This window comes from Ovis aries, chromosome 17 (assembly GCF_016772045.2).
Source record: "Ovis aries strain OAR_USU_Benz2616 breed Rambouillet chromosome 17, ARS-UI_Ramb_v3.0, whole genome shotgun sequence".
Classification (NCBI taxonomy): Eukaryota; Metazoa; Chordata; class Mammalia; order Artiodactyla; family Bovidae; genus Ovis; species Ovis aries.
In genome coordinates, this window is record NC_056070.1 from 52,520,557 (window position 1) to 52,546,656 (window position 26,100).

General features: G+C 50.2%; 1 protein-coding gene across 28 annotated transcripts in view; it reads left to right on the plus strand.

Moving 5' to 3' along the window:
• Positions 1 to 26,100, plus strand: part of PITPNM2 (phosphatidylinositol transfer protein membrane associated 2) — a 158,325-nt gene that overhangs the window by 87,137 nt on the left and 45,088 nt on the right. Inside the window, exons 1-2 of one of the 28 annotated variants that reach the window (XM_060401109.1) lie at positions 2,993 to 25,241; positions 25,998 to 26,091. The exons of 25 other annotated variants lie outside the window; for them this stretch is intronic. The gene's annotated coding sequence lies outside the window, so the exon portion shown is untranslated. Of the gene's footprint in view, positions 25,242 to 25,997; positions 26,092 to 26,100 lie in introns of all 28 variants that reach the window. 2 more of the 28 variants (XM_060401110.1, XM_060401111.1) reach the window with 2 other exon arrangements.

Sequence of the window (26,100 nt, forward strand, 5' to 3'; positions counted from 1 at the left end):
CCTTTTTTTTCTGATCATTGAAGCAACTTCACAGAACATGTCGATCAGCATTCCCAAACAGCGGGCCCCGAGGGCTCCTTGCCCATCCTTAAAGCCCAGAGAAGGCCGGTTTGGGCCTGCGGCACAGTGTGCCTCTGTCCCTGCGGCTGGTGTGATCATATTTACATGCATCGCCGTGTGTGTTTCTGCGTGTGCGCCTTTGTTTTTGCTTGGTGACTGGTCTCCTTGTGCAGTGTCCCCGGGGTCAGGGCCTGGCGGGTTTTGGGGGCAGGAGGCTTGTGACTCTGATTAGGACTTTGCCGGCTGCGGGATGTGCCAGGGCTGACAGTCAGTTGTTTCCCTCGTTTGTGATGAGAAGCACTGACGTCCAGAACCACAATTCCTTATCCTCAATTCCAAACTCCAGCAAGCTCTGAAAAGCAAACACTTTTTCATAACTCACTTGGCAGCAAACTCTGGCCTGAACTGAGGTGAAGCTATTTATAGTCCAAATGGGGCTATTTATAGCCCTTATGTATTCTGGGTTCACTTATTTCACTGCAGAAACGTCCACGGAGTTGATTATTGGATGCTGCTGAAAGATGCAGCGTTACCATCTAACGTGTGGGGAGCTCTGAATTCTTAAATGTGTCTGGCCCCAAGGATAAACCTGCTTTTGTTCTGGTTACGATTAGTCCCTGCCCCAGCACCCTCAGTGTCCCTCCCAGTGGGTCTCTTTCCTGGAGCTAAAGTGGTGATGCCACCCACAGGGGCCTCCAGGACTCCACCCAGCGCCACCAGCAGTGCCCAGGAGATAGACATTTTTATGATCACCATGGGTGATAGAACACATCCTTATTGCCAGGCATACTGTGGGCTTCTCTCTGCACGTATGTCTGACCCTTCTCTTTGGATGTATTATCACCGTCCCCTCCCCTTAACAGATGAGTGAAGTTTATATATCTTATCTAAGGACAGAGAAGAGAAAGTGCCAGGGCTCAGACTTCCTCTTCCATCTTGCTGCCTCTCTGGGAGGGAGTATGGGGACACAGCATACTGGATTTGTAGGCAAGGCACGTTGAATGGGGAGGAGGCAGCAGATGGTTCCCAGGTGCGAATGGAGGGGAGCAGACAGATGCGAGCCTTCCCTGGGCAGGGAGGAGGGGGGAGAGCCAGGAGACGCTCTGTGCTGCAGGGCCTCCTTAGGGACCCACCACCCACCCCCTGCTGCCATTCCTGCTTCTCAGATAGTCCTTTTGTACGCGCACCTGTGCCATCTCCTTACCTTGCCTGTTTGCGGCAGCTGGCGGCTGCGAGCACTCAGAGCTGCTCGCCCCCGAGTCTCTTCTGTGGTGCTGTCTGAAGCTGCGGGCGCACAGGGAGCTGGCATAACTCTGCTCAAACCCCATCTGCCTGCCCTTCTTGGGGACCAGCTCTCCCTGTAACCTTCAGGAGCTCCCTTGCATATGGGAGCATTGGAGGGCTCCGAAGTCCCCGAGTGCATGCTCCCCGATGTGCAAGCTCTTCCCCACACATCTCCCACCATCCTGTGGCGACCCAGGGACCCCCTTACCACCTGCCTGCCTTGGCAGTCCTGCTTGAGAGCCTTTGCTTGACCTCTTGCCCACGAAGAGTGTCCCCCACCACCCTGCAGCCAAGCCACACCTGCCCCACAGCATCAGAGTGCAGGGAGAGAGCGAATCCCAGGAGGGCTGCTGTTTCCTGATCTGCAGAGTGGGCTCTAAGCAGTTGCCCTCCCTGAACTGTCAGTGAACAGGCTTTAGGGCAGGTGCCTGAGGTAGTATGTATTTTGGCATGAGCCCCACTAGCAGGGACCTGCTTCTTTCCTACCTAATGGGGTCAGAAAGTTCCTCTGTGCGGCCATGGACTTGAAAGCAACTGTGGCCCCTTGTGGAGAGCTTAGGGTTGAGAGGCTAGGTCTATGCCCTGGCTCCCTAGAAGGAGAGGAGGGAGGGATGGGTAGATGGATGGACGCATGCGTGTGTGGATGCATGGGTGGATGTGCGCATGCATGCTTGATAGCTAATGGATGCATGGATGGATACACGAATGCCTGTGTGGATGGATGAATGGATAGATGGATAGGTGATAGGTGAATAGATGCATTGAAGATTGATTGATGCATTGATGGGTGGATAAACAGATCAACTCCTTGCCCCTCTCTGGGCCTTATGTTTTGTTGGCTTCACTGCACGGCATATGGGGTCTTAGTTCCTCAACCAGGGGTCAAACCCTAGTCCCCTGCGGTGGAAGCACAGAGTCTTACCCGTTGGATTGAGAAGGGAGTCCTCTCTGGGTCTTAAGGTCCCATCTATACAATGAGGGGTTAGGTAACACGTTCCCCTTCAGTGAGTTCTGTGATCCCAATGGTGTCAACCTAGCACCCTTAAAGACCCCTGCACTACCCCAGGCCCCTGTAAGGAGCACCACATCTGTACCCTGGGCTCTGGAAACCTCTCGGTTGTACTTTCCACCGCCCATCTGGTGTTCCCTGTGGTGACCTCAACCCCAGCCTCATCCTCTCCCTGAGTGTATACTGTTTGGACTCTGCATGTCTATTCAACCGCTCTAGCTGGAGGTGCAGTTGTGTTTTCTTCTGACATATATATATATATGAAACATATATATATATATGAAACAAAACCATTTGTTTATCTGTGGTGGGGGATTATATGTCCATTCAGGGGAAACCATTGAGTGAACAGTGGGTGAAAGCATTGTTACGTAGAAGGGAGTGACCCCGCCCCCCCAGAGTTGGGCAGCACTGTGGTAGCATCAGGAGCACCCAGAGGAGAGGACACGTGGTCTCTGGTTCTTGGAGGACTCACAGTTTTACGGGGAAAATGAGATCTCGAAGCAGCCCAGATGTGAAAAACACACATCCTTCGTGCAGAGAGCTTGGTGGAGGGAAGGGGCACTGGCTGAGGAGGCTTTGGGCTAGTGATAGCTTTATCAACAAGGCAGGGCTCAGCTAGATAGGCTGGGCATCCCCAGACCAGCTGGGGACCTCCATGTATGAGGTTGCTCCATCGCCAGTTTATCCAAGCCCTTGAGTGCCAGGATACGGAGCTCGAGTGTTCTCTGGTGAATAAAGGTGAGTTTTTACAATTTTTGTTTATTGATTGATTTATCGGCTGGGGTCATCGTTGCTGCTCACGGGCTTTCTCCGAGCAGAGGCTACTCTCCAGCTGTGGCGCTCGGGCTTCTCACTGCGGTGGCTTCTCTCATTGCAGAGCACAGGCTCTAGGCACGTGGGCTCAGCAGTTGTGGTACACAGGCTTCGTCGCCCGAGGCATGTGGGACTTTCCTGGATCAGGGGTTGAACCCGTGTCCCCTGCATTGGCAGGCAGACACTTAGCCATTGGATAGCCAGGGAAGTCCTAAAGGTGAATTCTTGACAATTTGAAGCAGGAAGGTGACACGGTCAGTCCCCCTCTCTTACAGTGTGCTGTGGGAAACAAACACACACACACAGGGTAACATAGAAAATGCACCCATGGTTGGTGCTCTGAGCCCTGGGGACCTAAGAGCTGGGATGCTGGCTCAGCAAAAACGGGGTGGCTGCCAAGGCATACTGGATAAAGGAGGGAAACTGAGGAATGATGTTTTTCGACTTTATTTTTTCCTAAAAAATTTTTGGAGATGAAATTCATATAACATTAAAAAAAAACTAACCATGTTAGGGTGAACAATTTAGTGGCATTTAAGATGGCTCAACAGGTAAAGAATCCAGCTGCAATGCGGGAGACACATGAGTTTGATCCCTGGGTTGGGAAGATCCCCTGGAGGAGGAAATGGCAACTCACTCTAGTAGTATTCTTATCTGAAAAATCCTATGGACAGTCCATGGGGTCGCAAAGAGTTGAACACGACTGAGCAACTGAACATACACACAGTACATTCACAGTATTCAGAACATTACCACTTCTTTCTAGTTTCAGAACATTTCTGTCTGAAGGACAGAGGAGACCTCATATCCATCAGCAGTCCCTCCCGCAGCCCCTGACACCCACCAACCTGCTTTCCTTCTCTAGGAAAGTTCGGATGTTTCCTATCAGTGAAATCACACATACATCAGATGCCGGGGGCCATTCAGCCTGACTTTTCTGTTCTGTTTTGTCCCCCGGTGCCCTAAGCTCACCCTGTACTTTCTGCTCTGTGGCCCTCAGGCCAGCCCTAGGTCCAGCCTGGCTGTAGCTCCCAGCCTCACACTGGTCCAGGAAGGACGTTTAGATACATTGTGTAAAGAACAGATCAGTGAGCCGCAAGCTGGACCTGCGGGAGAAGCAGGCCCGGCACCTGCTGGGGCATTAATTGTGTGTGTGGCCGTGTGTAGAAAGACTGGGGTGAGTCTGGGCCAGTGCCCCCACAGCTGAGAGCACAGACCCAGCTCCCGAAGACACAGTGGCGGAGAGTCTTAGAAACTCTGCCTTCTGCCCATCCCTGGTTTCACTCAGGGTCCATCTAGGGCACTTTGTAAATACTTATAGGATGAGGAGACCAGTGGTACTGGTCTCAGGAACACTCGCACACTCAGGAACATTCCTTCCCAACCTTCTCTGGGCTCACCCTCTGTCTAGATCCTTGACCAGGACTCAGGCTAAGGGCCCCCCATGTAAGCTGCCCACCAGTGTAAGGGGGCAGGGGCTAGTCCATGGGGAGGTGGCCTGTCTGCTGGCTCCTGTCCAGACTGCCTCCTGGAAGATACCCCAGAAGTGACCCCAAGCCTCCAGAGCCTCTCTCTGACTTTCTAGAAACACGGGCTCTGTGTACCCTGCCACGTGCTGGGAGTTGGTCTTCCTGCCAGGGACCACCACGCCTGGAAGCGGTCCCTGAGCATCTTTGCAGCTCTATAGTGGCACCCAAGACTCAGGACTCGCCAGAGTCCTCCCCTGGAGCCTCCTGGTCTGGGGCCAGGCAGTGGGAATGGGCTGTGTGAGGGCTGGAGGCAAGGCGCTCCCTGAGAATCCCAGGGCACCCAGCTTCGATCTAGGGGGGTGCTGGCAAGGCGCGTGCCGGTTGAGTTTTAAAGGACACTTTGGGAGTTTGCCAGGGAGACCAGGTGGAGAAGGGCTTTTCGACAGAAGGACAAGCAAGTGTGAATCTCAGCACATGCTTCCGGCAAAGTGAGGGAACTCCCGCCGCGCGCCAGACACTGGAGACCCGGTGAGCCCGTGAACGCTGCCCTTGATGGGGACGTGAGGTGCGAAGCGGCCCGCAGCGCGGCTCCAGGCGGCCAAACGGTGGGCATGTCCCAGACGGCGGGGGCGGAGCCTAGGGCCTTGAGTGCCGTTCGGGGCTGGGCTCTGACCCTGGCGGGCGCTGCAAAGTTCTCAAACGCAGTGTGTCTGTTGGCTTCTAGAAGGAAGATTTTGGAAATGAGGAAAATCCAAACTGGAAGCTAGGAGGCCAACGAGGAAGCTGTTCTGCCCCCCAGGGAGGGCTGAAAAGGCCTGGAACCGAGAGGAATGGGGACCACAAGTGGGGCGAATTCGACATCCTGTTCTGCCTAGCGATGAGCAGTCCACCGAGAGAGTCTTCAGGTGGCGCTTAGGGCCTGGGACGCGTGCCGGTCCCTGGCAGTCGAGAGATTTTGGCTGAACTGCCTGACCTTGTCCGGCCTTGCTTTAATCTTCTGCAAAATGCCCCACAGGAAGGAATGAGGAACACTGGTTCATAACTACTTGGAAAAGTAAAAGCTCAGGGAATGAAGCTTGGTTTAGTTTTTGCAGCCTGGACAGGAAAATCGCCTCCAGGCTCATAGCCCAGCTGCCACCAAAGGTCACAGCCAAATCTGTAGATCCCCGGGGCATGTGTGGTCAAAGGCCCTGGTACCCCTCCCTGAGCACCCCCTCCCTCTGGGGCGGGGTCAGCTGCTCCTGGTTCCCTTGCCTTGGCCTACCGCCTTGCCTGCACCTCCTCCTCTGCGGTTAATAATTCAGGACAAACCAGATGGCTCCTCCTCCTGCTCTCCCCTGACTTGTTCCTCACTTGGGGTGGGCGTCAGAGGGTGGGGAACCCTGGAGGCTCCCTGCAATTAGCCAGGCGTCCAAGTGTCTGAGTTCTCACCACCAGTGCCCACGGGCCTCAGGACTCCCCAATTTCAGAGTCTGTAGGCCCATCGCCTGTGGAAATAGAGAACTTTATTTAAAAAAAAAAAAAAATGGCTGCTCTGGGTCTTAGCTGTGGCAAGCAGGTTCTTTGATCTTTAGTTGGGACATGTAGGATCTAGTTCCCTGACCAGGGATTGATCCTGGGCCCCATGCATTGGGAGCTCGGCGTCTTAGCCACTGGACCACTAGGGAAGTCCCTGGAGAGAGTCTTAGGAACCACTGGTCCTGCCTTCTGCCCACTCCTGGTTCCATTCAGGTCTGTGCAGAGCACTTCGTAAGTATTAGTAGGATGAGAACAGTGGTATGAACATTCCTGCCTTTGCTCTTCTCAAAGTCTGTGTTAGAAAGGGATACACATACATATACATACTTACTGCATTTGGGATCTGAGGCCTTAGAGCTCCCCAACTTGCCCAAAGCAAACGATGACTTCAGTCTACACCCACTTGATCCCCATTCACAGCCAAGGGCTAGACCTCAGTGAACAATGAATTCCCAGGACTACAAAGCCCTAGAGAGGAAACTTTAAGGTATGTTCCTTGATGGTTGTTGGCCTCATTCTTAATGGAATCCTGTGACTCCCCAGTTGAGCTGAATGTGGAGAAAGCCAGATGCCAAGGCCCAGGTTGTGGACCATCACCCCAGTGCCCAAGGGCAGGGACAGGATCCAGTGTTACACAGGGACAGGGGAGTGCGGAAAGACTGTGAGCATTTCTCACTCAACCCAGGAGGACTTTCTGGAAGAGGAGGGCAGGGCAGTTCAATTCTTTTATGCTTCCAGTCTAGCAGAAGGAGGCAGCAGCCTGGGCCTGGGCTTCCTGGTGTTGGCAGGAGCTGCTGACACAGTGAACCCAACCCTAGCCCATGAAGGCAAGTAACCACAGTGGTGCTGTCCCCACATCTGTCTACTCAGGTGAAGCCCTCTCAGTGAGAAGCCAGCACGGAACACTCTGGGACAGCTCCAAATAGGAGTTTGTCTCCCAGGCAACGTGAGCATAAGCTATCAGCCTACGCTCTCCCACTGGGGTACCTGGCATCGCCTAAGAGCACCCAGAGTTCAAGTATTCGCTCTGCTTCCCAGATGAGTAAACTGAGGTCAGGGCTACGTGACGAGTACAGGTCAGCAAGCTCAGCCCGATGTTCCTTACACTGACCCTCTGCTCCCACCCAGGGACCCTTAGAACTAACTCAAGGAAGCTCAACAGGGCTTGGGACTCGGGAGTGTTCCAGGAACCTGTGGACCCAGGAGCAGGGAGACAGCGCCAGAGGGAAGAACCCCAGAGAGAGGCAGGGGCCTGAGACAATGGCCAGTGTGGGTGTGAACATATAATTTTAAAATGCTGCTTCCTAACTACCTTCTCTCTACTTCTTTGTTCCTCAAGATGTTTTATTTTTGTTTATTATTTGTGGCTGCACTAGGACTTTGAGTTTGTGCAAACTCCGGGAGATAGTGAAGGACAGGGAAGCCTGGCGTGCTGCAGTCCATGGGGTCACAAAGAGTCAGACACAACTGAGCGGCTGAAGGCACAGTCTTTGTTGCAGCACGAGGGCTCAGTAGCTGCCGTGCGTTTACTTCTCTAGTTGCCCCAGGGCATGGGGGCTCTAGTTCCCCAACCAGGGATCGAACCCGTGTCCCCTGCATTGGAAGGCCAATTCTCAACCACTGGACCACCAGGGAAGACCCTTTCTGCTTCTTCTAATCTTGCTTTCACACAGCTTCCAGTAACATCTTACAAGCGTGTGTGTCTATGTTAAAATTGTCATATCAATATATAGAGGACACTTTTGTAGACAGGGCTCTTGGAGGGGTCCAGTGCTGGTTCCCCCTGCCTTCTATGCTTCTGCTGGGGAGGGATGCAAGATGAAGATGGCTTAGGGGTCTGGGAAGACAGAATTTCCATCTAGGGTCTGGTGAAAATATTCATCTGGTTTTGAAGTTGATCCAAACATCCTGTAGCCCAAGCTCCCTTCAGAGTGGTCCAGAAACCTGTGACTGAGCAGAGTCTTCTGACGTGTGATTAATTTACAAACAGGCATGCAGGGTGGGGGAGTGTGTGCACAGGAGCCCGCTGTTCCTGCAAAGCTGCGTCAAGATCTTACCGAGATGCGTTTTATTTTGGTCCCCGGTGTTGTGTCTGTTTAGCACCATGCCTGAGCGGCATTGGACACACTGGGCAGGCCCAGCTGGTGGTGTTACCACCTCCTAGGGGTGGGAAGAAGGCTTTGAGGTAGTTTGGCAGGTGGAACTAGATTTGTTAGAAGCCCCAAGCAATTCCCCAGACTCACAGAGAGTGCTCAGGCTTCACAGATAATATCTACTTGTGATGTAAGGGAGGCACCTGTCCAGAACCCTGGATGTCCCGTCATCTGCTTCACCCTTTCCCTGGCCAGATCAACTCTCCATTGCATGGACAAAGACAGCAGTGTGAGAGAGTTCAGAATAACTGAACATGTAAGCTGATTTGGATTTTTTTTTTTTCATCATTTCTTGACCTCAAGGCAGGGTGAAATTTACCTAGAGATGCCCTTTAGGAGAAAGGTTTGCTCAACAAGTGAAAAACATGCAAAAGATCAAAAGAAGATATTATCCTATATTAGTCAGGACTTGTCTGGTTGTGAATAACAGAAGTCCAGCTCCAGTAAAAAGGGACCTACATGGATGCTCGTGTCACCATGGGAGGGAAAGTGGGGCAGCCGGCATCAGCAATGGCTGGAGTTGCATATCCAAATGTCCCCAGGGACTAGGGCTCAGGTCTGTCGAGGCCCAAGTGCCAGATCCCTTGTCCCAAACTGGCTACATGGAGGAGATATAGCTGCCGACAGTCTTCCTGCCTTTGTCATCACTGAAGGACTGACTGTGTTCCCTTTGTCCTCTCATTTTTAAAAAAATCCTTGGAAGTTATGATCTCGCAGAGGCGAGATCACTGTTTGCAGACTGAGGGCATCCCACAGCCTTCTCTTCTTGCTCCACAGCTTTCCGTGTGATAGAAAAGATACTAGTAAATATCCATGTAGGTCTTCCCAGGTGGTACAGTGGTAAAGAATCTGGCTCCATGTGCAGGAGATGCAAGAGACACGGGTTCTATTCCTGGGTTGGGAAGACTCCCCTGAAGTAGGAAATGGCAACCCATTCCAGTGTTCTTGCCTGAAAAATTCCATGGACAGAGAACCTAGTGGGCTATACAGTCCACGGGGTCACAAAGAGTCGGACACTACTGAGGGTACACACACGCAAATATCCACATAGTCAAAGAGACGCCTTTAGTGAAAAACAAACCATGAGGAAGTCCCGAAAGATGGAGTGAAAATGGGATTCGACTGAAAAAGGAAACAGTGGCCTGTATTGTTTCTAGGAGGTAGAGAGGTTCTCAGTGTGCTCTGAGCCTAGCTGTGAGTGATGAGCAGGAAGGGGTTCTGGAGTGACCCCCACAGTTTGGGGGATCAGTGAGGAGCTAGAATGAATACAGCTATTGTTTCTTTTCTTGTTGAAGAAGGAAAGGTAGACTTTTTTTTTTAATTTAAAGTTTCTCTTTTAAAAGTTCTATCTATTTAATCTTTTGGCTGTGCTGGGCCTTCATTGCTGTGCACGGGCTTTCCCTAGTTGCGGTGAGTCGGGGTTACTCTTCATTGCAGTGCACGGGCTTCTCACTGCAGTGGCTTCTCTTGTTGCGGAAAACGGGCTCTAGGGTTCACGGGCTTCCGTAGTTGCGGCGCATGGGCTTAGTTGCCCCAAGGCGTGTGGAATCTTCCCTGACCTGGGATCAAACCCACGTCCTTTGCATTCATTGGCAGGCAGATTCTTAACCACTGGAGCACTAGGGAAGGCCAAGATAGATTCATTTTAATCTAAGCACCCTAGAGAGTTATATGTTTAAATACACGTGTTTAAATATTGAAAGATGGTCACTGGAACAAGAGTCAGCAAACTTTGGCCTGCAGTTCAGATCAAGCGCACCATCTTTTGACCTTATTTGGAAATAGAGTCTTTGCAGATGTAATCAAGTGAAGATGTGGTCCTACTGGAGTAGGATGGACCTTAAGTCCAGTGACTGGTCTCCTTATAAGAAAGCCCTGTGAAGATGCAGGGACCCAGAGACACAGGGAGAAGGCTGTGTGACGACGGAGGAAGCATTCCAGTGATGCAGCTTCAAGCCGAGGAATGCCAAGGATTGCCAGCGACTTCCACATGTCAGGAGACAGGCATGGGACAAGGAGCCAACCTCAATGGCACCTTAATATCTGACCCCTGGCCTCCAAAACTGTGAGAGAATACATTTACGTTGTTGAAAGCCACCCAGTTTGTGACAGCAGCCGCCGGAAACAAATAGACTTACTAGCTATCAGCGCTCTTGCCTGGAAAATCCCATGGGCGGAGGAGCCTGGTGGGCTGCAGTCCATGGGGTCGCTAGGAGTCAGACACAACTGAGTGACTTCCCTTTCACTTTTCACTTTCATGCATTGGAGAAGGAAATGGCAACCCACTCCAGTGTTCTTGCTTGGAGAATCCCAGGGACGGGGGAGCCTGATGGGCTGCCATCTCTGGGGTCTCACAGAGTCGGACACGACGGATCCGACTTAGCAGCAGCCGAAGCTATTTGGGTAGAAGAGTAGAAGAATGAGAAGGAGGAACTCAAACTTCCTAGTGGTTCAAATTGACCACTAGGCACTTCCCTGATGGTCCAGTGGTTAAGACTTTACCTTCTAATGCAGGGGACATAGGTTCACTCTCTGGTCGGGGAACTAAGATCCCACATGCTGCAGGGCAACTAAACCTACACTGCAACTACTGAGCCCAAGTGCAACTAGAGAGAAGCCTGAGTGCTGCACCTAAGACCTAATGCAGCCATAAAGAAATGACAGTGTCACTCAGCTGAGTCTGACTCTTTCTGACCCCATGGGCTGTAGTCTGCCAGGCTCCTCTGTCCATGGAAGTCTCCAGGCCAGAATACTGGAGGAGGTTGTCATCCCCTTCTCCAGGGGCTCGTCCTGACCCAGGGATCAAACCCTGGTCTCCTACATTGCTGGCAGATTCTTTACCATCTGAACCACCAGGGAAGTCCATGTATAAATAAATAAATACTTTTTTTAAAAGTATTGCTTAAAAAAGCAAAAATATCCACCCAACAAACAAAATATACATACACACACAAAACAAACCACTAGCTGGTGATTTAAGGTGAGGAGAGCCCAGGTGAGTTCAGGGTCGTAACCAGGCATTTGATGAAGCAAATGTAAATTCTCTCAAGAAAAACAGACCCTTGTTCTCAGTCTCAGAAGATTTCTGCCAAGAACCTCCACAGAAAATGATCAGTTTACAGTTAAGAGTAACTGAGCCCAGAGGAGAAGAGGTGCTGTGAGCCAGAGGCAGCCCGGACGGTCTGCAGCAGAAACAGCCCCTCAGGATTGCACATACCCCAATATTTAGGACTAGACCTTAAACTGACTACATTTGATGCATTTAAATAAATAAAAGGCATGGTTGAAAATATGTGCAGGGGATAAAAAGCTGTAAAGAAATGAAGCCGTGAATCCCTGGAGTTTCAGTAGGACTCTGCGATTTCACTGCTGAAGGCACAGGTTCAATCCGTAGTCAGGGAACTAAGATCCTGCATGCTGTGCAGCACAGCCAAAAAATAAAAGCAGCAGCAGATCTGGAAAAGAATCAAACAGAACTTCGCTAGGAGAGTAGTCACAGCTGAAAAAGGGATTAATGACTGGAAGCCGGATGTGAGGAAACTGTAGAGGAGATAAGACACACAGAGGAGGGGAACACCTAACATTTATCTAGTCAGCGTTCCAGAAAGAGGAGAGGACTGTAAGCCAGGGTTCATATTTGAAGAGAGAGCTGCTGAACACTCTCCAGAACTGATCAGAGACAGAGGTAGGAATGGAGAGTGATTTGGAGAGAGAGGAGAAAATGCTGGAGAAGAACGTGAAACTCAGCTCATAGAAGATGGTTAATTTCTTCTCTTAGGTCCTGGGCTTCAGTCCCTGAGAACTGAGGAGTCCTAATGCTAAGGCAAGTGTTAGTGAGACGTGGGCCTTGAGGCTAGTGAAGACATTCCTCCAAATCAGGCAGGGCCCTTTCCCTGTACTGCCCAATTCAAGGGAGTGCTAATCCAGTGGTAGTCCATGAGCATGTCATTGCTTAGACTTGGGCAGTGAACAGCCTATGCAACTGACTGAACTAGGCGACCGAGCTATAGCTGACGCTTTCTCTTCCCAAGTTCTGGACCCAGGTTGTTGTTGTTCATTCACTAAGTTGTGTGCATTTCTTTGTGACCCCATGGACTGTATGTAATCCAGGTTCTTCTGTCCTCCACTGTCTCCCAGAATTTGCTCAAAATCACGTCCATTGAGTCGGTGATGCTATCTCACCATCTATCCTCTGCCACCCCCTTCTCCCCCTGCCCTCAATCTTTCCCAGCATCAGGGTCTGTTTCAATGATTCGGCTCTACACATCAGATGGCCAAAGTATTGGGGCTTCAGCAACAGTCCTTCCAATGAGTATTCAGGGTTGATTTCCTTTAGGATTGACTGGTTTGATCTCCTTGCAGTCCAAGGGGCTCTTGAGAGTCTTCTCCAGCACCACAGTTTGAAAGCATCAGTTCTTCAGTGCTTAGCCTTCTTTATGATTCAACTCTCACATCTGCACATGACTACTGGAAAAACCATAGCTTTGACTACATGGACCTTTGTCGGCCAAAAGTGTATGTCTCTGCTTTTTAACACACTGTCTAGGTTTGTCATAGCTTTCCTTTCAAGGAGCAAGTGCCTTTTAATTTCATGGCTGCAATCACTATCCAGTTATTTTGGAGCCCAGGAAAATAAAATCTGTCCTTGCTTCCGTTTTTTCCCTTTTATTTGCCTTGAAATTATGGCATCAGGTGCCATGACCTTTAGTTGTTTTTTTTTTTAATGCTGAGTTTCAAGCTCTCTTACTCTCCTCTTTCACCTTCAAGAGGCTCTTTAGTTCTTCACTTTCTGCCATTAGAGTGGTATTATGTGCTTTTCTGAGGTTGTTGATATTTCTTCTGGTGATCTTGATTCCAGCTTGTGATTCACCAAGCCCTGCATTTCGCATGATGTACTCTGCATATAAGTTAAATAAACAGGGTGACAATATACAGCCTTGAACTCCTCCAATTTTGAACCAGTCCATTGTTCCATATTTGGTTCTAACTGTTGCTTCTTGACCTGCATACAGGTTTCTTAAAAGACAGGTAAGGTGATGTGGCATTCCCATCCCTTTAAGAATTTTCCGCAGTTTGTTGTGGTCCACACAGTCGAAGGTTTTAGTGTAGCCAATGAAGCAGAAATAGATGTTCTTCCGGACTTTCCTAATTTCACCAGTTTTGTGTGTGTGTGCGTTTTCTTTCTTTCCCTTCTCCCTGCCTGGAGAGGAATGACATCTATCATCAGCAGGAGGATTTTATGGGGCAATGAAGGGAAACTGATAGCTGTGAAGAAGAGCCAGTTACCTGGGAAACTTTCCAGGAAGGTTGTGTTCCCTGGCAGTCCTGGGAGGCCTGGCTCTAAAGGCCACAGCACTCACATGGTGAGGTGGAGCACGACCTGGCCAAAGTCGTACAGAGCTTTGCATGTGCCCTCACGTGGGCAACTCCCCCAGGGGACACTGCTGGGCCTTCTGGCTCAGCATCCAGCTCACCCTGCCTGCTCCCTTTTGAGTCAGGTCTTTGGACCCAATTGCTGGAGCCTGCGGCACCTGGCCCCTTGCTTACCCAAGGGCACGGTAGAGCAAGCTCTGGGTCACAGGCCAGGAAAGAGCGATTCCAGGGGGATTCTCTGCCGGTAACTCACTGTGTGGCCTCACTGAATGACTCAGCCCCTCTGGGCCTTTGTCTTCCTGCCTTGCTCAGGCTGCTTCTGAGCACTGACTCTCCGAACATGATGAATTGTAATGTACCGTGCACATCCTAGAGGGGGAGGCAGCCTCTCTAGGCGCATTAGGGCTGCCTGGCTTTGCCGTATTTCCTTCAGGGCAATGCTGGTCGTTCCCAAGCCCACCCTCATTGGAGGAGGGGCCACTACAGCCCCAGATGCTGCTGCATACCCCAGGCTGCGGATAACAACACGCAGCCCTCTCTCCGCCTGTCTGAGATCTATACCCCTGTGCACACTGTTGGGGGAGGCAAGTCTGGCTCCGTGAACAGTCTGAGTCACAGACGCTGTCAAGAAAGCCGGTGTGTTCTTCCAGGGACGTGACAGGGAGGGTACGCTATTCTTGGAGAATCCTTTAGTTGCTCTCAGGAACAGCTAAGGGAGCAGTTCGTAATTAGCACTTTGGCTGCTGAGCAGCGTTATCTGCCTGTCGCGGGGCTGTGTGAACATTTGCCGGGCAAGCCTTCCTGAGTACCCACTAAGCGCCAGGCCCCTGCTCCCTGGCACCTGTTAAGAACAGCAAGGTGAACGGGGCGAATTTGCTCTCGTTGCAGCATCCCCAGTGCTCTTCTACCCATGAGCGAGACAGGTGAGGCCCCGGCTGTGGGGTTGGCCGCGCTGCGGGGAAGGCACAGCTGTGTGCAAGTGGATCGGACCGTCCCAGAGGGTGTGGAGCCAGTGGGGAGCCTCCACCAAGGGCGCATGGCATCAGGACCACGGCCCATGTCAGGACAAGGGGTCACTGTGCCATCACCTAGAGGACGGGCATTTAAGGGGGATGGCAGAGGCCTGGATCAAGAAGTAGCCTGGCATATTCCATGAAGAGGAAGCAGCCCAGGTGGCTAGAGCCATAGGAAGGCAGGCAAGGCCCAGGTAGCAGAATCTCCTCCTTTTTAAGGCTGAATAATATTCCCACCAGGTCTTCAGTGACTTGTGAAATGTCCATCGTCCCCAGTGCAGGCTGTGGGCTGGTACCTCCTGTCAGATCAACAATAGCACTAGATTAGAAATAAAGCACACAATAAATGTAATTATTCTGAAACCATCCCCCAGTCCCCGAGTCCATGGAAAAATTGTCTTCCATGAAACTAGTCCCTGTTGCCAGAAAGATCAGGGACCACTGACCTAGGGGCTCCGCAAAGGGTCTGTCTTGGTCCCCTGCTCCCCCTGGCACCTGGCACAGAGCTGGACCTCGGGCTTAGTAAACACTGCTGGTTGCGTGCCATTCAGAGGGCCCCAGTGTTAGATTTCTTGCTGGGAGGAGAGGTGGGAGGGACTGATTGAGACCTGATTTTAAGGACTTGACTTTCAAGGTTATGGAGTTAAGATTTTAGCCTCTAGGTGCTTTTCTGTTCTTACAAGACACACAGGGAACTTATTAAAAATACATATTTCCAGGTTCCACACTCTATAGTGCAGCACTTTTGGGCTGGAACCAAGGAATCTGTGTTTGGAAAGAGTAAGCAGCCTTGATTTCCAAGATCAGCCAGGAACATTAAAATAAAGCCAAGTAATGACTCCTGGGCAGAATCTACATGGGGTTGGCCCTCAGGTCCAAGGTTTGCCCTCATGACAAAATAATCCAAAAGAAAAAGACAAAAATGATTTCACCAAGTCATGCATCTTTGTAAAAAGCATTAAAGTTTTTTTTTTTTAATGCTTTAAACAAACTTTTTTTTTGCTGTAAGCAAACATTAAACCTGTTTGTGCACAGTATATCTGGATTCGGATGCAGTCACTACTAACCCATCAATAAATATCTCTAGCCTTGAATACACCACTTAAAATTTTGATTCCTTTCCAAAATGGGGCACACTTGCCTTTTCCACCTTGGAGAACTGAGCTGCAAAATGAGAGTATGGAGCTAAAAGCATTTGTAAACCATAGAATGTGGTTATCTGTACTTGGGGGATAGATTAATATAAATCGGTATAAATTTAGAAGAATTTGTTCAGTTCTTAAGCTATTTCTATCCTGGCTGCTGAGAAAGATAGATAAACCTGACTGCAATGTGTACTGAGTAACCAGGCGCAAGATACCTTAATGACATTGAGCCATGGTTTTCCTCAGCTATGTGTGTGTGTGTGCGTCTCAGTCGCTCAGTCGTGTCCCGACTCTTTGTGACTCCGTGGACTGTAGCCCACCAGGCACCTCTGTCCATGGAATTCTCCAGGCAAGAGTACTGGAATGGGTTGCCATGCCCTCCTCCAGGGATCTTCCCAATCCAGGAATGGAACTCTTATCTCTTAGCGCTACTGCATTGGCAGGCAGGTACTTTACCACAAGAGCCACCTAGGAAGCCCTTCTTCAGCTCTAACAATGGGTATAAGAGGGACTTCCCTGGTAGTCCAGTGGGTAAGTCTCCAAGCTCCCAATGAGGGGGGGGCCCCTGTTTGATTCCTAGTCATGGAACTAATAGATTTCACATACTGCAACTGAAGATCCAGCATGCTGCAATGAAGATGGAAGAACCTGAATGCTGCAACTAAGACCTGGTACAGCCAAATAAATGAATATATATATATGGGCATAATAGCCATGCAACAGAATGCTATTCTGCATGAAAAGGAGTGAGGTACTGACACAGGCTACAAGGTGGATGAAACTTGAGGCGTGATGCTGGGTTTAAGAAGCCAGACACGAACGGCTATTGTACAATTCCATATGAAATGAAATATCCAGAACCAGCAAATCGGAGCCAAAAGCAGATTAATGTTCCCCGGGGAGGTGAGGAGGGGATGGAGACTGAGTGACGATGAGTGTGGGGTTTTCTTTGGGGATGAAAAATGTTCTGGAATTAGACAGTGATGATGGTTGCACAACTCTGTAAATAATACATCAAAACCCCCTGAATTGTGCACTCTGAAAGACTGAATTGTATGCAATGCAAATTACACCTCAATAAAACAAATAGATAAATGAGGGTAATATATCTAACTCAAGGCAGTCATGAGGATTAAGTAGCTCATAGTTTATTCATGTGGCCTGAATGTGTAAAATGATTGAAGCAATTTATACACCAGGGGACCAAGCAGAAAATCTGATTTCCACGTGTCGGGGTGCAGGGTATGATGAGGCCCTGGTAGGGTCTTCGAAAGAGTCAGGATGGAATGGACTGTATTTTTTTTTTTTTTTAAGAGGATTTTTAAAGTATTTATTTATTTATTTTTGGCTGCAATGGGTCTTCATTGCTCTCACGCGGGCTTTCTTTAGTTGCAGCGAGCAGGAGCTTCTCTCTGGTTGCGGTATGTAGGCTTCTCGTTGCAGTGGCGTCTCCTCCTGTAGAGCACAGGCTCCAGGGTGTAAGCTGTGGCACATGGGCTTAGTTGCTCCATGGCCATGACTTGTAGAATCCTTCTGGACCAGGGACTGAAGCCTGTGACCCCTGCATTGGAAGGTGGATTCTTAACTACTGGACCACCGTGGAAGCCCCTAAGCTGTATTTTCTGGTCATCCTCCTCGTGGTGCCCGTGATGAACTAGGGTGGGGGTGGGGCTTAGTCTCTGAGTCTTCAGTTGCTCCAGCATCTGTGTCTTCAAAGAACATTTCAGTTGGTTCCTGGGGTTGCCAAGTCTGGGAAACACGGTTTTAGGCATCATGGGCAACTGTGGGCAGTTTCTTGGAGCTAAAGGGCTCTAACGCTCACTGAAACAACTAGAAAGCACTGGGCCTGGGCCCCATTGGGCTGTAGCTTTTGCAACAGACACTGTTGGGGGGACTGCCCCAGTGCTCCAGTGGCTAAGAATCTGCTTCCAAAGCAGGGGAGTTGAGTTCAATCCCTGGTCAGGGAACTAAGATCCTACATGATTCAGGGCAGCTAGAGAAACTCAAGTGCGAAAAAAAAAAAAGATGCTGTGGGGACTTAGAGCCTTGGGTTAATGGGGTAGGACCAGGGACACTGGCTCCTAAATCTCCCAACATGAGGTTGATGCCCCTCCCGGTTTGAAGCCAGCCTGGCAGGGCTATGTGCAGGCTGCACAACACCAGTTATTTATTTATTTTTTTGAAGCCAACGAGACTCATAAATTGCAGTTGATGGTTGACAGGCCCTGAATAAGCTGGCTCAGAGCCTAGATGCTAGAACCTTGCACACAGTCGGCTCCAATTGGAGGTTTGCTGGTTGGGTGTGCTGGCCGAGCAAAATGAACCTTTTCCAGGCAGAAATTTATTCAAGGTGTGTGCTACCTGCCTGCAAGCCATGGACCCTCCATCAGTATGTGTTAAACACAGGAATTAACAAAAAGAGTGGAAATACGAGGACTGAGAGCTGGCCACCGCTTTAGCCACCTGGTCATGGCCTTGACTGAAGCAGTCTCGGGGATGTAGTGGGCTGAAAGGATGTGAGAGAGTGGAAATCCCAGGAATAGCTAGCTCTGGAGAGGATTTTTGCTATAATGGGGAGTGGAGAAATGGGATGGTTCCAAGCAGAACTGGGGTGTAGAGAGCTGTGGGATCGAATCTTTGTGTTCTACACCTACAGCTAATAGATTTTTACGTGCCAATTATATCTCAAAAGTGTTAGCTTAGAAAAGATATCAAGGGACTCCCCTGGTGGATCAGTGGCTGAGATTCCACACTCCCAGTGCAGGGGGTGAGGGTTTGATTCCTGGTTGGGAAATTAGATCCCACATGCCACAACTAAGAGTTCTCATGCTGCAACTAAAAAATCCTGTGTGCCAAAGCTAAGACCCGGAGCAGCCAAATAAATAAAAATAAATTTAAAAAAATTTTTTTAAGAAAGCAAGCTATTAGGGTTTTTTTTTTTGTAAATATGGGGCCTATTACCAGCATATTTGCATGCTGATGGGACAGGGGGCTGCTGTAGACAGAAACTGATAGGAGAGAGTTAATTTAGGAGAAGGTTCTTTTTTCCTGATCTTTAAATTTCTAAATATTTATTTATGTATTATTTAGTTATTTTAGGCTGTGCTGGGTCTTCATGGCTGACTTTTCTCTCGTTGCCTCAAATGGTACTCTTCGCTGCAGTATGCTGGCCTCTCCTTGCAGTGGCGTCTCTTGTTGTGGAGCACAGACTCGAGGGTGCACGGGCTTCCGTAGCTGCAGCACCTGAGCTCGGTAGTTGGGGCTCCCAGGCTCCAGAGCACAGGCTCAGCAGTTGTGGCACACTAGCCTAGCTGCTGTAAGATATGGGATCTTTGTGGACCAGGGATCAAACTTGTGTCTTCTGCATTGGCAGACATATTCTTTACCACTGAGCCACCAGGGGAGCCCTGCTCTTTAATTTTCATTTATTTTTTTAAATTAAAGTGCAGTTGATTTACAACATTATATTGGTTTCAGGTGTAAAACACAGAGATTCAGTATTTTATAAATTTATACCCCATTTAAAGTTATTATAAAATATTGGCTATATTCCCTGTGCTGTACAATATACCCTTGTATCTTATTTATTTTATGCTGCTTAATTTGTACCTGTCCATTACCCACTTCTAACTTGCCCCCCCCCCCCCGGTATCCATTAGTTTATTCTCTATGTCTGTTTTGTTACATTTATCAGTTTTATTTTTTAGATTCCACATATAAGTGACAACATACAGTATTTGTCTTTCTCTGACTTATTTCGCTAAGCCTAATACCTTCCAAGGCAACCCATGTTGTTGCAAATGGCAAAATTTCATTCTTTTTTTATAGCTGAGTAGTATTCTCTTGTGTGTGTATATAATGGATCAGACGGTAAAGAATCAGCCTGCAATGTGGAAGACCTGGGTTCGATCCCTGGGTTGGGAAGATCCCCTGGAGAAGGGAAGGGCCAACCACTCCAGTATTTTTGCTTAGATAATTCCATGGACAGAGGAGCCTGGTGGGCTGCAGTCCACTGGGTTGAAAGGAGTCAGACGTGACTGAGTGGCTTTCACTTTCATAACCACAGCCTCTTTATCCACTCATCTGTTGGTGGACACTTAGATTGCTTTCATATTTTGGCAATTTGTAAATAATGCTGTTATGAACATTGGGGTGCATATATCTTTTCAAACTAATGTCTTCATTTTCTTCAAATTTATACCGAGGAGTAGGATTGTTGGGTCATATGGTAATTCTGGAGAAGGGACTGGCAACCCACTCCAGTGTTCTTGCCTAGGAAGTCCCGTGGATGGAGGAGCCTGATGGGCTACAATCCACGGGGTTGCAAAGAGTCAGACACGACTGAGTGACTTAACAACAAGACAACGTGATAACTCTATTTTTAGTGTTGTGAGCAAACTCCATATTGTTTTACACAGTGGCTGCACCAATTTATATCCCCACCAACAGTGTCCAAGTGTACCCTTTTCTCCACATTCTCTCCAGCATTTGTTGTTTGTGGTCTTTCTGATGACAGCCATTCTGACAGGCGAGAGGGGATAACTCTTGATGGTTTTGATTTTCATTTCCCAAATGATTAGTGATGTTGAGCATCTGTTCATGTGCCTGCTGGCCATCTGTGTGGCTTCTTTAGAAAAATGTTTATTCATGGAGTTCTCTGATGGTCCAGTGGTTAGGACACTGTGCTTCCACTGCAGGAGACACGAGTTCAATCCCTGGTTGAGGAGCTAAGATCCCACATGCCGTGCAGCATGGCCAAAAATAAGAAAAATGTCTATTCAGTTCTGCCCATCAGGAAAAGGTTCTTTCTACTGCACTGGGTCTTCGTTGCTGTGCAAGGGCTTTCTCTAGTTGTGGGGAGACTTGTTGCAGAGCACGGTAGCTCTAGAGTGCTGGCTCAGTAGTTATGGCACACGGGCTCAATAGTTGTGATTCTCGGGCTCTGGAGCACAGGCTCTATAGTTGTGATACACAGGCCCCGAAGCATGTAGGATCTTCCTGGACCAGGAATCGAACCCATGTCCCCTGCACTGGCAGGCAGATTCTTAACCGCTGGACCACCAGGGAGGTCCAGAAGAAGGTTCTTAAATGACGAGGATGGGACTCAGTGCTCGAGAGGTTGACCTCTCTTGGGAGCCACGATGCTCTTCCTTTGTATTCATAGCAGGAGCAGTAGGTACTGGTGGATTAGTGGATTCTTGGAGCCTGGTAGGTTGCAGTCCATGGGGTCGCTAAGAGTCGGATAGGACTGAGCCGTCTTCACTTTGACTTTTCACTTTCATGCATTGGAGAAGGAAATGGCAACCCACTCCAGTGTTCTTGCCTGGAGAATCCCAGGGACGGGGGAGCCTGGTGGGCTGCCGTCTATGGGGTCACACAGAGTCGGACACGACTGAAGCAACTTAGCAGCAGCAGCAGCAGCAGCAGGGTGGGAATTTGAGGGAATAAAGGAGAACAGTTGAGGAGAAGGTATAAAATAGCTGGGGTGGGTGTAGGAGCAGAATCACTGGGGCAAGATTGCCAGGTGCTGAGTCCACTAAAGTGTCCACCAGCCCCAGGAGCCCAGGCTGGTCCGAGAAGTGAGCACTCGGTGCTGGGAGCCTGATGTTTATTTCATGTTGTCGTTATCACATCGTTATCGTCACATAAGGGGTCGTCCCAGTTTGGGTCAAAATCTCAGCTCTGGCTCTCATTACCGGTTTTTCTTATTAACTCTGCTGCCCAGAAGCTTATATTTCCCGGGGGATTCATGAGCAGAGGTACCCTGGGGCACAGCCTGCAGCAGAACCCCAGCCTGTGATGGATGGCATTCTGAACACCAGCTTAAGCAGAGCTCCCAGCTCCCCCTCTAACCTGGAGGTGCTCCCACCTCCTAGCGTCTGGTTTGGTGGGTTCCTCCTCATTCTGACCGAGTAGCTGGGGACATTCTCCCTTCAAGGGGTGCTCATCTCTAAGGACAGCGGACTCCCCGGAGGCCCAGATGCAGGAGCTTAGGTGAACAGATGTGGGTACTGCCAACATAAGAAAGTGACCTGGGTGCCACAGTGGTACCACCCAGGGGAGGCCACCAGGAGCCAGAACCTCTGAGCCATCCCCCAGGTGATGGCTGTGTGAGCCACAGCTTGGAGCCAGACTGTCAGCCCAGGTCCCTCTGGGTGTGTGTTTCTGTTATGACCTCTAAGCATCCAGTGGCATTCTGGTTGAACAGCCCCAACTTCTTTGAACTGTGCTCAGTGCTAAGAGTGGGGAGTGGCTCCCGGGAGGTCAGTGGGGTGCTGGTCTTGGTGGCAGTGACCAGCAGGGTCCCCACAGGGTGATCAGCAGAAGAAGCGGGGTGAGTTCTGGCTAGTGCCCCTCTTGCTCATCTTGGAGGATCTGGATCTTGGTGGTTTTTTTTAATCTTTTTTGGCCGCACTCCACAGCATGATAGAATCTTAGTTTCCTGACCAGGGATCAAACCTGTGTCCCCTGAATGGGCAGCGTGGAGTCTTAACCACTGGACGCCCTGCCCCCCAAGAAAGTCCCTGGGGGACTTCAGTTTGAATTTCCTCAGCTGCACATCTCCTCTCTTTGTTTCCCGACAAGCAGGGTTGGAGCTGGCAGGGAGTAGGAGTCATGAAATTGGGGAAAGTGGGGTGCCCCTCGCCCTTGGCGTTGTGGCTGTCCTTGAGAAGGGCACCAGCCCTCTGGGGATCTGCTTTGCTGTTGGCACCATAGCGATAAAAAGTCCTCACTGCTCAGCCCCGGCTGCTGTTCTAGTTGGGGTGTTACAGACATTATGCTGCAGAAGCCTTGCACACGTCCCAGGGGTCCCACCCCCACCACCCAGCATGCCCAGCCTGCAGAGCACTGTGAGCTGCCCCCAGGTGGCCCCTGTCCCCGGAGGGAAGGGCTGATGACTGAGTCCTGCAGTGGCTTGGCAGTCGTCCCCAGGTTGGCACTGCAGGCAAACAGCGAGGAGACATGTGGCCTTTCCTGGGATGTCAGTGACTGCAGGGGTGCTCAGGGCTTTGGGGCTCCATGGGGCCCCCTTCAGCACTCAAGCTCCAGGGTGCTGTGTCATCATCTCATAAGGTTACAGGACACGGAGGGAGTCTGTGTCCTCCAGCTCTTCACACCTGTGAAATCCAGGCATCAGTCTCCCCATTTATAAAGTGAGGGTTGGACTGGAACGGGGGTGTCCTATACTGTTCCCCATAATCTTGGAAGAAGTCCAGTGTCTAACAGATAAAGAGGAGACTACTGTGGGGGCAGGAATTGCAAGCCCCTGCCCTGTTCCTTCCAGCTCAGAATTTCATGGGGCGATGTGTCTGCTCTTGCTTTTACTCCCAGGGGACAGAGAGGCAGCTAATGAGTGGTCACACTCTCCCCCGATCACCCCTCATCCCCTCCACCCAGCCTGGTGTGCTGGTCCCTGGGACACTGCCCCTTTCCCCTCTACACCCTCTCGCATTCATCTGGAGCCTGCCTTCCCTGAATCTGGATGGTAGGAGGAGGTATGGAGGGAAGGAGTTGCCCACATGGGGGCAACTGAAGTTCTTTTAATATATACCCACTTTGGCCCCTGACTGGGGGCCTGTAGGCTGGGGAAGCAGAGAGCAGAAGAAGGGGGCTTCCTAAAGACAGCAGCAGAGAGACCCAGGGGATCCGGAAAGTTCGTTCCCAATGTGCCCAGGGCCCCTCCCGTCCCCACCAGCCATCCCCTCCTCTGTTGTGAATGTGTAGGCAGGCCCCGCTGGCCTGGCTTGGAGGAACTTCCAGACCTAATGGCCAGAATGCAGCTGAATTGTATTTGGATGGATTCCATCCTCCGCTGCCTCTGCACAGCCTCACTCCTAAATTCCATCTGTGACGTCAAACCCCGGCTAATCACGGAAAAACAGATTAGGTTCTCTGTAAACTCAATTCTCTTGCTCCCCCTCCCAGTCTGGGTGTCTTGCCCTGGCCTCCGCTCAGAGCCACTGCCGTTTCTTCCTAGCTGCCCACCCTTCTGAGCCAAACCCTAATAATCCACCAGTCTTTGCTGATAACGACCCCCCAACCTGGGGTCCCCGGAGACCTTTGAACTCCCAGCTAGGGAGGTCCTGAGAGCTGTCCTGCCCACAAGTCCTTGGACAGAATCAGATATTCTGGGTCAACTGCAGGCCCATTTTCTCTGTCTTCCCATCTTAGTTCTCTTGGGCTGAGCTACCTGAAAGAGGGAGGGTCACCTCCCACCCCTGCCCTCCCCAGCTCCCAGCCCAAGCCAGGGCTCTAGGCCCAGCAGGACGCAGTCTGAGCTGTGCATCTTGACCAGAGGTGGTTCCGCCCCTTGTGGCCTCCCTGATCGCCATGCCAAGTAGCCCCTACTCTGACATCACCCGGCCCTTCTGCTGTTTCCTGATGAACATGGGGCCTGGGAGTCATGAATACAGGGATTCTGGAAATCCAAGGCTTTTCTAGAGACAGGTGCCACATCTGAGGGGCCCTCTAGAAGGTCTGTTGCTGTTCTTCTTGCAGAGAGGCTGGGGGGAGGGTAGTGGTTTGTGGGCGACGGTCACACAGACTCCTTGCCTGGCTTCCCACGCAGGCGAGCCTCTGCAGACTTGTATATTTCTTTCTTCCGTCTCATTATTCTAGCCCCAAAAGCTGCCCTGTGGAAGGCAGTAAAATATAATTCTGTCTAACCCATCACGACTCCAGCGGGGACCGAGATGAAATGTGAGTCTGCCTCTCGAGCCCAGGCAGCCGGAGTGGGTGTAATGAGATCATCTGAGGGTTCAGGGCTGGGTGAGGAGGCACGGTGGACAGGCGGAGGCCAAGTCGAACTGCCTTCTCTCTTGAGGGGGCTGGGGTCTGTCTGTGCCCCACCCCTGGCTCCAGACTCAGCCAGACAGAGAACAAGGGGACTCTTGTGTGCCCTAGCCAGGCCTGCATTCTGGCTGCAAAGCCAACCAGCACCTGCCATCCGTCCTGTGGACACTGTTGTCCTGGGCGCTGGGCTGTCTTTCCCTGATGCTGGTGGATGTAGTGTCTGCACCTGTGCCTGCACCTGGCAGCCCAGCCAGGTGCCCACGGACTCTGTTCCCCCAGCACCTGCCTTCCAGACCCTGCTCAGCACAGCAGCACCTCCTAATTGCTAAGCTGAGTGCTGGCTGGAACCAGACTAAAGTGTTTTATGGGCGCAATCTCATTTAATCCATAAGACAGCCCAATGGGGTAGGTGCTATTCTCACCTCTTATTTTGTAGAAGATCAAATGAAAGAGCGAAGAGATTAAGCAGTTTGCCCACAGTCACTGCTGGGAGGTGGCAGAAGGTCTGACTGACTCAGAGTCCATCATTTTCACAACTATGTGGACGACCTTCTCTGGCTGGTTGTACACATACTGCTCACACTCTTTTGCTGCTGCCTCGTGAAAAAGTGAATGATAGAGAAAAGTGCTAGTAAAAGTTGCCCAAAATTCCATCAATTTGTGATAACCCTCTCCGGCATCCAGGCTTCCCAAGTGGCGCTAGTGGTGAAGAGCCACCCTGCCACTGCAGCAGACATAAGAGACTTGAGTTCCATCCCTGCGTTGGGAAGTTCCCCTGGATGAGAGCATGGCAACCCACTCCAACATTCTTGCTTGGAGAATCCCATGGACAGAGGGGCCTGGTGGTCTATCGTCCATAGGGTTGCAAAGAGTCAGACACGACTGAAGTGACTTAGCGTGTGCATACACAGCATCCAGTGAACATTTTTCCAGATTGCTTTTTAAACATGCTATAGTATTTTAATGCTCTAAAATAAGCTTTTTTATGTATTTATGCATTTTGTTTATTTTTCGTTTATGGCTGTGCTGCACGGCATGTGGGATCTTAGTTCCCCAACCAGAGATTGAGCCTGGGTCCCCCGCATTGGAAGTGCAGAGTCTTGACCACTGGACTGCTAAGGAAGCCCCTCTACATGCATTTTAAAAATAAAAATCAAATTTAATTTTACTTGAATTTAACCAACAACAAATCACCTATTTGCATGTATTTGTTAAACTTCAGAAAAACATTTATTCAAGCATTTCAACATTTCTTCAGTGATAATAGTTTCTAACAGGTTAGAGTTAAGATGAGAAAAGAGGAAACAAACTTAACAGCTTTATTATTAATATTATTACTATTATTATTTTGGCTGCACCACCAGGCTTGTAGGTTCCCTGATTAGGAATGGCCCCTGTGCCCCCCGCAGTGGAAGCACAGAGTCTTAACCACTGGACCACGAGGGAATCCCTTAAGAGGTTTGTTAG